The 9,005-nt window shown below is 42.8% G+C and overlaps 1 pseudogene; it reads right to left on the bottom strand.

Moving 5' to 3' along the window:
* Positions 1-2,561: 2,561 nt before the first annotated feature.
* Positions 2,562-3,740, bottom strand: LOC102855375 (annotated as a pseudogene).
* Between the last annotated feature and the right edge of the window lie 5,265 nt (positions 3,741-9,005).

Here is a 9,005-nt window from a genome sequence, read left to right as displayed (position 1 = left end):
TTATAGCAATAAGCAAACACATCAAAAGACAGGAAAAACAGACCATTGACTCTCTAACCCAATATCTCCAGGAAATTGATAAAAGAACAGCAAGAAAACCCGACACCCTTTAAAAATACTGAAATTATAAAAACTAGAGCAGAAATAAATGAAATATAAAACTGCTCTAATTTTTATAATTTAGATTTTTTTAGAGGGTATTGTGTTGATGTGTTTCCTTATTGCTATAAATTGACTTCTGATTACTGCTTTGGCTGTTTCCCAGAGGTTTTGGTAAGTGATGTTTTCATTGTCATTTGTTTCAAGAAGTTTTTTCATATCATTTTTTATTTCTTCTAGTACCCACTCATGTTCACACAAGGTGTTGTTCATGTTCCAAATGTCTGTTGTTGGGCTTTTTTAAAAAAAATTTAACATCTTGTTATTAACTTCTAATTTTGTAGCATTGTGGTATGAGAAGATTCTTTGTATTGTTTCTATGTTTTTGGGCAGGGGAGCCGGGGAGGAGGAGATACACCCAAAAATGCACACAGCAGGGGATTTCAGGGATACCTGAATGGAAAACCAGGAAGCCTTGGTTTTCCCCTCGAATACTGGATCTGCCACCACAGTTGATCTCCACCTATCTCACTCCTTCCTACTTAAGGTGATGGGGTCCCACAATTGATCCAGCAATTAGCTGTGATCACTCCTAAGTACCTCACTCAATTTCCTGCTGTCTTGCTTGCTCCTGGCGAGTGGGTCCCTCTGTGGCTTCCTGCTCTCTGCTGTGGCTCCCTGCTCCCTTTTGTGGTTCGCTGCTCCTCACAAGGCTCTCTGTACCTTACTGACACTTGTTGCACCTTGCCAGTGCTTGCAGCTCCTGCAGCTCTCAAATGTCCACGTTGATTCACAGCAATGTTAACAATGTTTTGAGAAGCACATGTATTTGTGCTCTTTTGCCTGAGTTAAGGGGCCCCATGTGGTCAGGCTAGATAGCAGTTTATTCCCCCAAGTACCTGAGAGACCATGGAGGAAGCCTGTTGTTCCCTTCTGGAAGTGGCTTCTTACCTCTGTTGAGGGGTCCAGGACCTCCCTTTTGCCTGAATTAAGGGCTCCCACATGATCAGGCCAGACAGCAGTTTCTTCCCCAAAATACCAGAGATCATGAAGGAAGCCTTTTGTTACCTTCTGGAAGTGGCTTCTCACCTCTGAAGAAGGGCCCACAACCTCCCTGTTGCCTGAGTTAAGGGGTTGCATGTGGTCAGGCCAGAGAGTAATTTGTTCCTCAAATTACATGCTTGCTCCTGGTAGGTGGGTCTCACAGTGGCTCAGCAGGTGGCTTCTAGCCGGGATTCAGCTGGTGGCTTCTGCTGGGGCCCATGGCTTGCTGCTCCCAAGTTAAGGGGTCCCATGTGGTCAAGCCAGACAGCATTTTTTCACCCAAATAACTGTGGGAGCAGCGCAGGCAACACTTTTCCTGCACTCCTTCCTGCCATCTCTTGCTCCTTCCTCCCTCCAAATTTCTTGACAAAAAAATTGGTGAGCACATCTAGGGTAGCATCTGTTAGTTGAAATATATCTGTTACCATCAATTCCTGAGGCCTCGCTTTCTGCCAATTCCTTCAAAGCAGCTTGAACTTTTCCCTTTATCACCATAGGCTCTTGCTCTTACATTGTTTTATGAAATTCTTCTGTGTCTGCCAATTCCTTTTGGTACAGTGACTCTGTATAATCTTTTAATCTTTTTTTAAAAACTTCCTGGATCATTTAATATTCTGCCTAAAGGCATCTGTAAGTACAGCAACTCGAGGTTTGAATTTGTTCTTCAGTTCCTTGAGCTTAAGAAATGTTGAGTAAATTCAGCCCTTGTGATTTTCTGACTCCAGCTCCTTGCACATTTCATTGTAATATTTTACTTTGTCTTCCCATGCTGCCTTTTGAAATCTTCTGTTCAACTCTTTAATATCTTGAATTCTTCTCTCTGCTTTTGCTTCTCGGTTCTCTAGTGCAATATTCAGTCTCTTCTGACATCCATTTTGGTCTTTTCTTTCTCCTCTGTCTTTGTAATGACCTTTTGCACTCTTCCTGGATGATACTCTTGATATCCTTCCACAGCTCATTGGTGTTCAAGGCCTCAATACTGTTTCTGAGATGGTTCTGAAATTCAAGTGGTATAGATTCAAGGTCCTATTTTGGTTCCCAAGGATTTGAGTTAATTTTTCTTAGCTTCAGCTTCAACTTGCATATGAGTAGTTGCTGGTCTGTTCCACAATCAGCACCTCGTCTAGTTTTCACAGATGATATTTAGCTTTTCCAGTGGTTCTTTTCATAGATGTAATAAATCTGATTCCTATTCATATCATCAGGTGAAATCTATGTGTATACTTGTTTTTATTTTTTATTTTATTTTATTTTATTTTTTGTATGTGTGTTGCAATACCTTTATTTGAGGCTCTGTCACAGAACACTGCCTTTCCATACGGGGTTTGAGAAGAGGGAGGGAGGGGACGAGGAGCATGATAAAAGCTCATTCCTCAGTTTCATTGCCAGGAGTTCAGCAGGACCACTGTTACACTCACTTAAATTATGTATTTGAAACTGAAAGTGCTGTTGCAGGAGAGGCCCTTGCCTTTGCATCTCTCACACAAATCTTGTCGATGGGGCCTTTTGGGGTAGACATGGCGAAGTTTTATAGGGCAGGAGCATCTGGTCTGGTTACAGTTTTGACAGGTGATATCCTCCACTCTGTAAGGGTTATACGACTTCTGACAACTTCTGCAAAACTGCTTGAAGTAAACCTTGTTGGTGCCCTGCACGCACCACACATAGGCACTTTCCCATCGGATGTTGCAGTCCTTGCAATGATAGTAGCCATATTTCTGCTCTAAGAACTGGAAGCGCAGGGGCTCCTTGCGTGGCTCGGGGCTCTGCAACGACAATCTCTTGCCTGAGCCAGCTGCGTCCTCCTCATTCTTGGCCCAGTCCGTCAGCTCCAGGCTCCTCTCCTCGGGGCCGCTTCGCCTCCAAGGGCCTCCCGCGCTGACCCTTTCGTCCTGTCCTCGGCAGGCTCCTCCCAGCTCTTCCGCACCGAGGCCTGGGCCTCGTTCTCCTCCTCCTCCTCTTCGTCTTGAGGCCTCTGGGACATCTTTTTGGCCGCAGCCCTGCTGGATTCCCCGGGGGCGGCCCGTGCTCACCCTCGCCCGCCTCGGGCCCCTCCACGAAGGTGGTGAGGCGGCGGGAGACCACCGGGGAGTAGACGGCGATGGTGCGCGGGAAGCGCACGCCGCGCGGGGCGCCGCCTGGAGGGCTGCCCAGCTCGGGACCGCGGCGCCCAGGCTGCGGAGAGGCCGCGCCCTCGGAGCCCGCCTCGCGCGCCCTGCGCAGCAGCGTGCGCCGTCCCAGCGAGCACTACACCAACGCCTCGCGGCGCGGGTTCACCTGCACCCCCACGTCGCGGCTGCTGGCCCGGCGCGACCGCGGGGCCAGGCCGGGACTCATCTGCGACAGGAGGGCCATGAGCTGCGCCGGCTGATAGTTCTCGAAGTACTCGGCCGCCATGAGTTGCCCGTAGCCGGGGAACGAGGACGAGGCAGCGGCCACCGCAGCCGCTGCGGAAGAGGGCGCGGGGAAGTAGCATTGACCGCGGTGGCGCCACGCGCCCTCTCCCGCCGTGACCTTGCCCTTGGCGGCTGGCGGGAAGGGGTAGGAGTACGAGTAGGGGCGTAACCGTCCAGCCCTCCCTCTCCTTGAGCAGCCATAAGCGAAAACGTAGCGACTGGAGCCCGTGGCGCACTAAATAGGCGGCCTATGTTTCTTATAAAATGTATTTGCAATGACTAAGTCTTTGATGGTGCAAAATTCAATCATTTTCTCTCCAGCTTCATTTTTGTCAATGAATCTGTGTTTTCCAACTACTGATCCTTCTTCTCTATTCCCAACTTTTGCATTCCAGTCACTCATTAATGCATCTTGATTGCATGTTTGATCTGTCTCTGACTGTAAAAGTTGGTAGAAATTTTCTATTTCCTCTTCTTTTGTTCTGGTTGTTGGTGCATATAGCTGAATGATTGTGGTATTCACTGGACTTCCTTATAAGCATATGGATATTATCCTGTCATTCACAATATTGTATTTCAAGGCAGATCTAGAAATGACTTTTTTAACTATGAAAGCAAGCCCAATTTTCCTCACCTTTTCATCTCCATAGTAATAGATCATATGATCATCTGATTCAGTATGCCCCATGCCAGTCCATCTAATCTTCGCAATACCTAGTATGTCAATATTTAGGCGTTCCATTTTTTCCTTAACAATATCCAATTTTCCTTCATTCATAGTCCTCACATCCCATATTCCAATCACCAGTGTCTTCTTATAACTATTTTTCTCTCTTTGTTTTTCCATACTTGAAAGCTCCACCTCGGTTGCCCTGTTAGTCTACATGTGTTCTGTTGTATGTAGGGTTTTCACAGGCCTGTTATTTAGAAAGTGGATGGCCAATCCTTCTTCCGAGTCCATCTTAATCCGAATGCTGATATTTAGAGAGGTATCTGACAGACAAGCATTTTACAGAAAAAAGGAGATTAAGAATATTTCCCAATTGTGGAATTAACTATTAGTTTCAGTGTTGTCCTTGCCCTTGGTCTGTTTTAGAATATATATTTATGACAACAGACTATTAAAACCACATTCTCAAGTCATAAACATATCAAACTTTATTTTCATGTGATATTGCACAGCTACTGTCATTGGCAACAATTTGGCTTGGAATTACAAGTAACATGCATTAAATTTCATATGCCCTTTAACTTTTTTTTATTGCTTCATTTGCATGCATGTATTTTAAAATCATTTATTCTGGTAATAAAACCCACAGGATTTTAAATTGAACTGAAGTCCCAGATGCTTTAAAAGAATTTGTGTTGCATAATTGGACTAGCTTTCCTGAAAACAAACAATAATGTATGACTTAAATATTCTGCCCAGGAGAGAGTCAGATTCTTTCTTAACATTCTTGGGTCTCCTGTGAGGGAAAGGTTCAGAAACCTAAAGAGAATTGAAACTAAGATAGGGCAGTGGGAAGACAGTGTACACTGTCTGAAGAACCACTTCATTTTTCAAGTATTCTAAGTTAAAATGTTTGCGAACTATAGAGTTAGGGAACTCTGGTGGCCTACTGGATAAGGAATTGCACTACTAACCCAAAGCAGGCAGTTTGGATCCACCAGATGCTCCACGGGAGGAAGATGGGCAACATCATGCAATTTACAATCTCATAAGACTTGTTAGAGGGTCAGCTAAGAGTTGGTTCTGACCTGATGACACAGTACAACGGCAATAGCTATAATGTTTATTTCCAGGTTGGGGAGGAGAGTTTGACATATTAACATGTCAACAAGAGATTATTCTCTTCTTTGTGGGACAATGTGACTGGACCAAAGTAGAAGAAATGCTTAGTACTTAATGAAAAAGGCTGTAGGCCCCCTAACAAATTACCCCAAAACTTAATTTCAAACAATAATCTTTGTGGATTGTTTCCAGAAAACCCAGGAAAAATTTAGTTGGATGGCTCTAGCTCATCATCTCTCATGACGTAGCAATTAAGCTGTTTGCTGGGGATGAAGTCTCAACTGAACAGTCAGCTGGGGAATGACCTTTTTTTCTAAGCTCACTCACAAGTTTACTTGCCTGCTCACTGTTGGCCAAAGCCGTTCAGAAGGACTCACCACATGAACATCTCTGTAGGCTTCCTAAGTGTCCCCATTCCTTGTGACTTGGCATTTGTCTCCCCCAGAATAAGTGATTCAAGAAGGATAGAGAATGTTCAAGATGGAAGTTGCTTTTCTTTTCTTTCTATATCTCTCTCCTTGTTGTTGCGTCAGAATCAGCTCATGGCTAACTTTCCAACAGATTTTCAGGGGCAGTAAATTGCAAAGGAGGAGATTGCCTATCTTTCTTTTTTGGAGCCACTGGTGGATTTGAAATGCCTGCCTTTGGTTGGCAGGCCAGCTCATTATCCACTAGGCCACCAGATAAATAAAATATATTTAATACATATAGATCTATGAATGTAATTTACTGAGGAGTTAATACCTAATGTGTTGGACTGCTAATTGATAAAATCAGTGGTTTGAATCCACCAGCTTCTTCCCCTACAAAGATTTACAGCCTTGGACATCAGGTGGAAGGTCACTATGTATCAGAATTGACTCCACAGCAGTTGTCTAAAAATGTATAACTTCAATAAAACTTAATATTAGAAGTAACATAGTATCACTTCTGTCCCGTGGTGTTGGTCCCATAGACCAACTCAAGCGCAGTGAGAGATAGAGCACTGTACACAGGCTGACTACCCTCTGTTTCACTGATTATGGCCAGTGATGATTCTGAATTATGTCCTGGTGTGACAAGGGTAATAGAAGAAGAAGAAAGCACTGATGGTCTAGCAGATAAAGAGTTGTATTGCCAACCCAAATGGGAGTGGTTCAAATCCACCAGCTGCTCCATAGGAGAAAGGTGGTGAGTCTCCTTCTGTATGATTTTCTGCCTCAGAAAAATCTGCTGGAGGGTTAGCTAAGAAGAGTCAGATCTAATGAGTTGTTAGAGAAAAAGAGGGAAGAGGTTGGAGATCTCGTCACTTCTTTTTCACCCTTGACAAGCACCTCTCTTTTTCTCTGAGTTGTTTTTGAGCAATTTAAGAACAATTCAAGAGCAATTTAACTGGTGTAGAAAGCACTTTGTAAGAGTCAGGAGGTTGATTACCTATGTTTGAGTGTTGTTGAGCCACTAAGATTTTTTTTAATACATTTTTTATTTAACCCTATGAACCTGGAGAAAGGATGAAAGTCACGCAAGTGTCAAGGACGTTCGTTCACAGGGTCGACTACACTTAACAACATAGAGAGATATCAGTTGGCCTAGTGGACTGAAAGTGAAGCTACCAAGCCAAAGGTGGGTAACTCTAATCCGCGGCCCTCAGGCCTGTTTTTCATTGTTTTTGGGCAAACATTCTTCTAGGTCATGTAGCGCGGGTGTGTCCACTTGCTATACAGAGGTATCTTGTGGTTGCTGTGAAGCTGAATACTGACCCTGATGTCTCAAATGCAATAATGGCTACCCATGATGGATGGTGTTAGGTGGAGCTCCCTGATTAAAACAAGCTTGGAAGCAGGAGTAGAATCCACTTCTGAAATAGCTTGCCTCCAGAAACCCTATGAGCCTGGAGAAAGAATAAAAGTCATGCAAGTGTCGAGGACTTTCATTCATAGGGTTGCTATTAGTCACCCATGACTTGACAACACTTAACATCTTGACAACAAGATGCTGTTTTGCTTACAAAGTTCATGTACATTGTTTTTCTCACTGGTTCTTTCACATTTCCTTTATTCACTCCTTCCTCTACTCATCAAATTGTGTGACCCTATGATTTCCCCACTGCTCATCCTCACCCCTCTGCTCCTACCACATCCCACTTAGATCCTCATACAAATTTATTAGTTATCTTTCTATTTCTACAATAGTGGCCTTACACAGTATTTGTCCTTATGGGACTGAGTTTGTTCACTTAGGATATTGCTCTCCAGACCCTCCCAAGTTAGGTAATTATTTGAAAAATCATTGCTCCTGCATGCTGCATAGTATTCCATTGTGTGTCTATATCACAATTTCTTAATCCATTTGATTGTGGTTGGACATTTGGGCTGTTTCTGTGTTCTTGTGCTGGTAAATAATGCTGCTATGAGCATTGGTATACAAGTCTCCATTTGTGCCTCAGTTCTCAATTTCTCAGAGTATATTTCAAGTAGTGGAAGAGCTGAGTCATACGGAATTTCTGTGTTCAGCTTTTTGAGCTAATGTCAAACTGCCTTCCAGAGTGATTGTACTATTTTACAATCCCACCAATAAGAGTTTCTATCTCAAGGCCTTTTAAATGGAGATGGAAAAGATTACTGCCATTTATGTCAAATAATGTACTGTGACCAAGCTGTTTAAATGGAAAATAAAGTGCTTTCTTTTAAGAAAAAAAAAGAGTTTCTATATCACCACATCCTCTTCAACATTTATTACTTGCTGTCCCGTTAAACTTTGCCATTGCTACTGGAGTGAGATGGTATCTCATTGTGAGAGATTTGCATTTCTCTTATTGCTAGTGATTTTGAGCATTTCTTCAATTGTCTGATTGGCCACAAAAATTTTGGAGGCAGAATGATGTATCATTAAATGAGTATGAACTTTAAAATTTAACATTTTATTTGAAATTAGGTTTTTAGCTCTTGATCAGTTGCGTGACCTTTGGTAATAAACATGGGGAAAACCTCAGTTTTTCTGTATAGAAAATGAGGATAATACTTTATCCTCTAGTTAAGAGAATGAAATAGAGTGTTAGTGTCCTTGCTCCTTCTCTGTGTGACATTAAATAGTCACTTTAGATTTCTGGATTTAGTCTCCACAGAAAAATGACATTGATAAAGTTCCCACCCAGTAAGGTCACCTGTGTGCTTTTCCTATAGTTCCAATCTGATGTCAGCAGATTTGGTCTTACCAAGTAATACGGTTAGAGCTGGGGACTGTTAGAGGTAGATCTATTATTAAGCCTAGACTATAATGAAGATGGGTATGAGAAGATGCAGGGATAAGAATGGGGTTTCCTTAGGAATAGATTAACACTTTTGCTCAGGACTTAAAGGGGACATAAGAAGTAAGTATGATATATAGTTTTATATGCTGATGTTGAAGAAACAAAGAAGAGAAAATGTCTACTAAAATCACTTAGGCCAAGAATAGTAAACCATTTCTCTCAGAAGACGTAAGCCTTGATTCATGCTTTAAGTTCTAGACAATGCTCTTTAGTGGTGAGCAAAACACACCCCCTCAAGCAAGCACAATACAAACACACACACACACAAAAGGAGGTGGCATGGAATGGGGTTAAAATAAGGATCTCAGAATATAAGTGGAATTTGGAAAGCAACAAAGCTACCATTACTGTCTCTCAGAAGTTTACTTTAGCTCTTCACTTTTTC

The sequence above is a fragment of the Elephantulus edwardii genome, unplaced genomic scaffold, assembly GCF_000299155.1.
Source record: "Elephantulus edwardii isolate Elephantulus edwardi_28Jun2011 unplaced genomic scaffold, EleEdw1.0 scaffold00112, whole genome shotgun sequence".
Classification (NCBI taxonomy): domain Eukaryota; kingdom Metazoa; phylum Chordata; class Mammalia; order Macroscelidea; family Macroscelididae; genus Elephantulus; species Elephantulus edwardii.
This window is presented reverse-complemented; position numbering and strand designations above follow the sequence as displayed.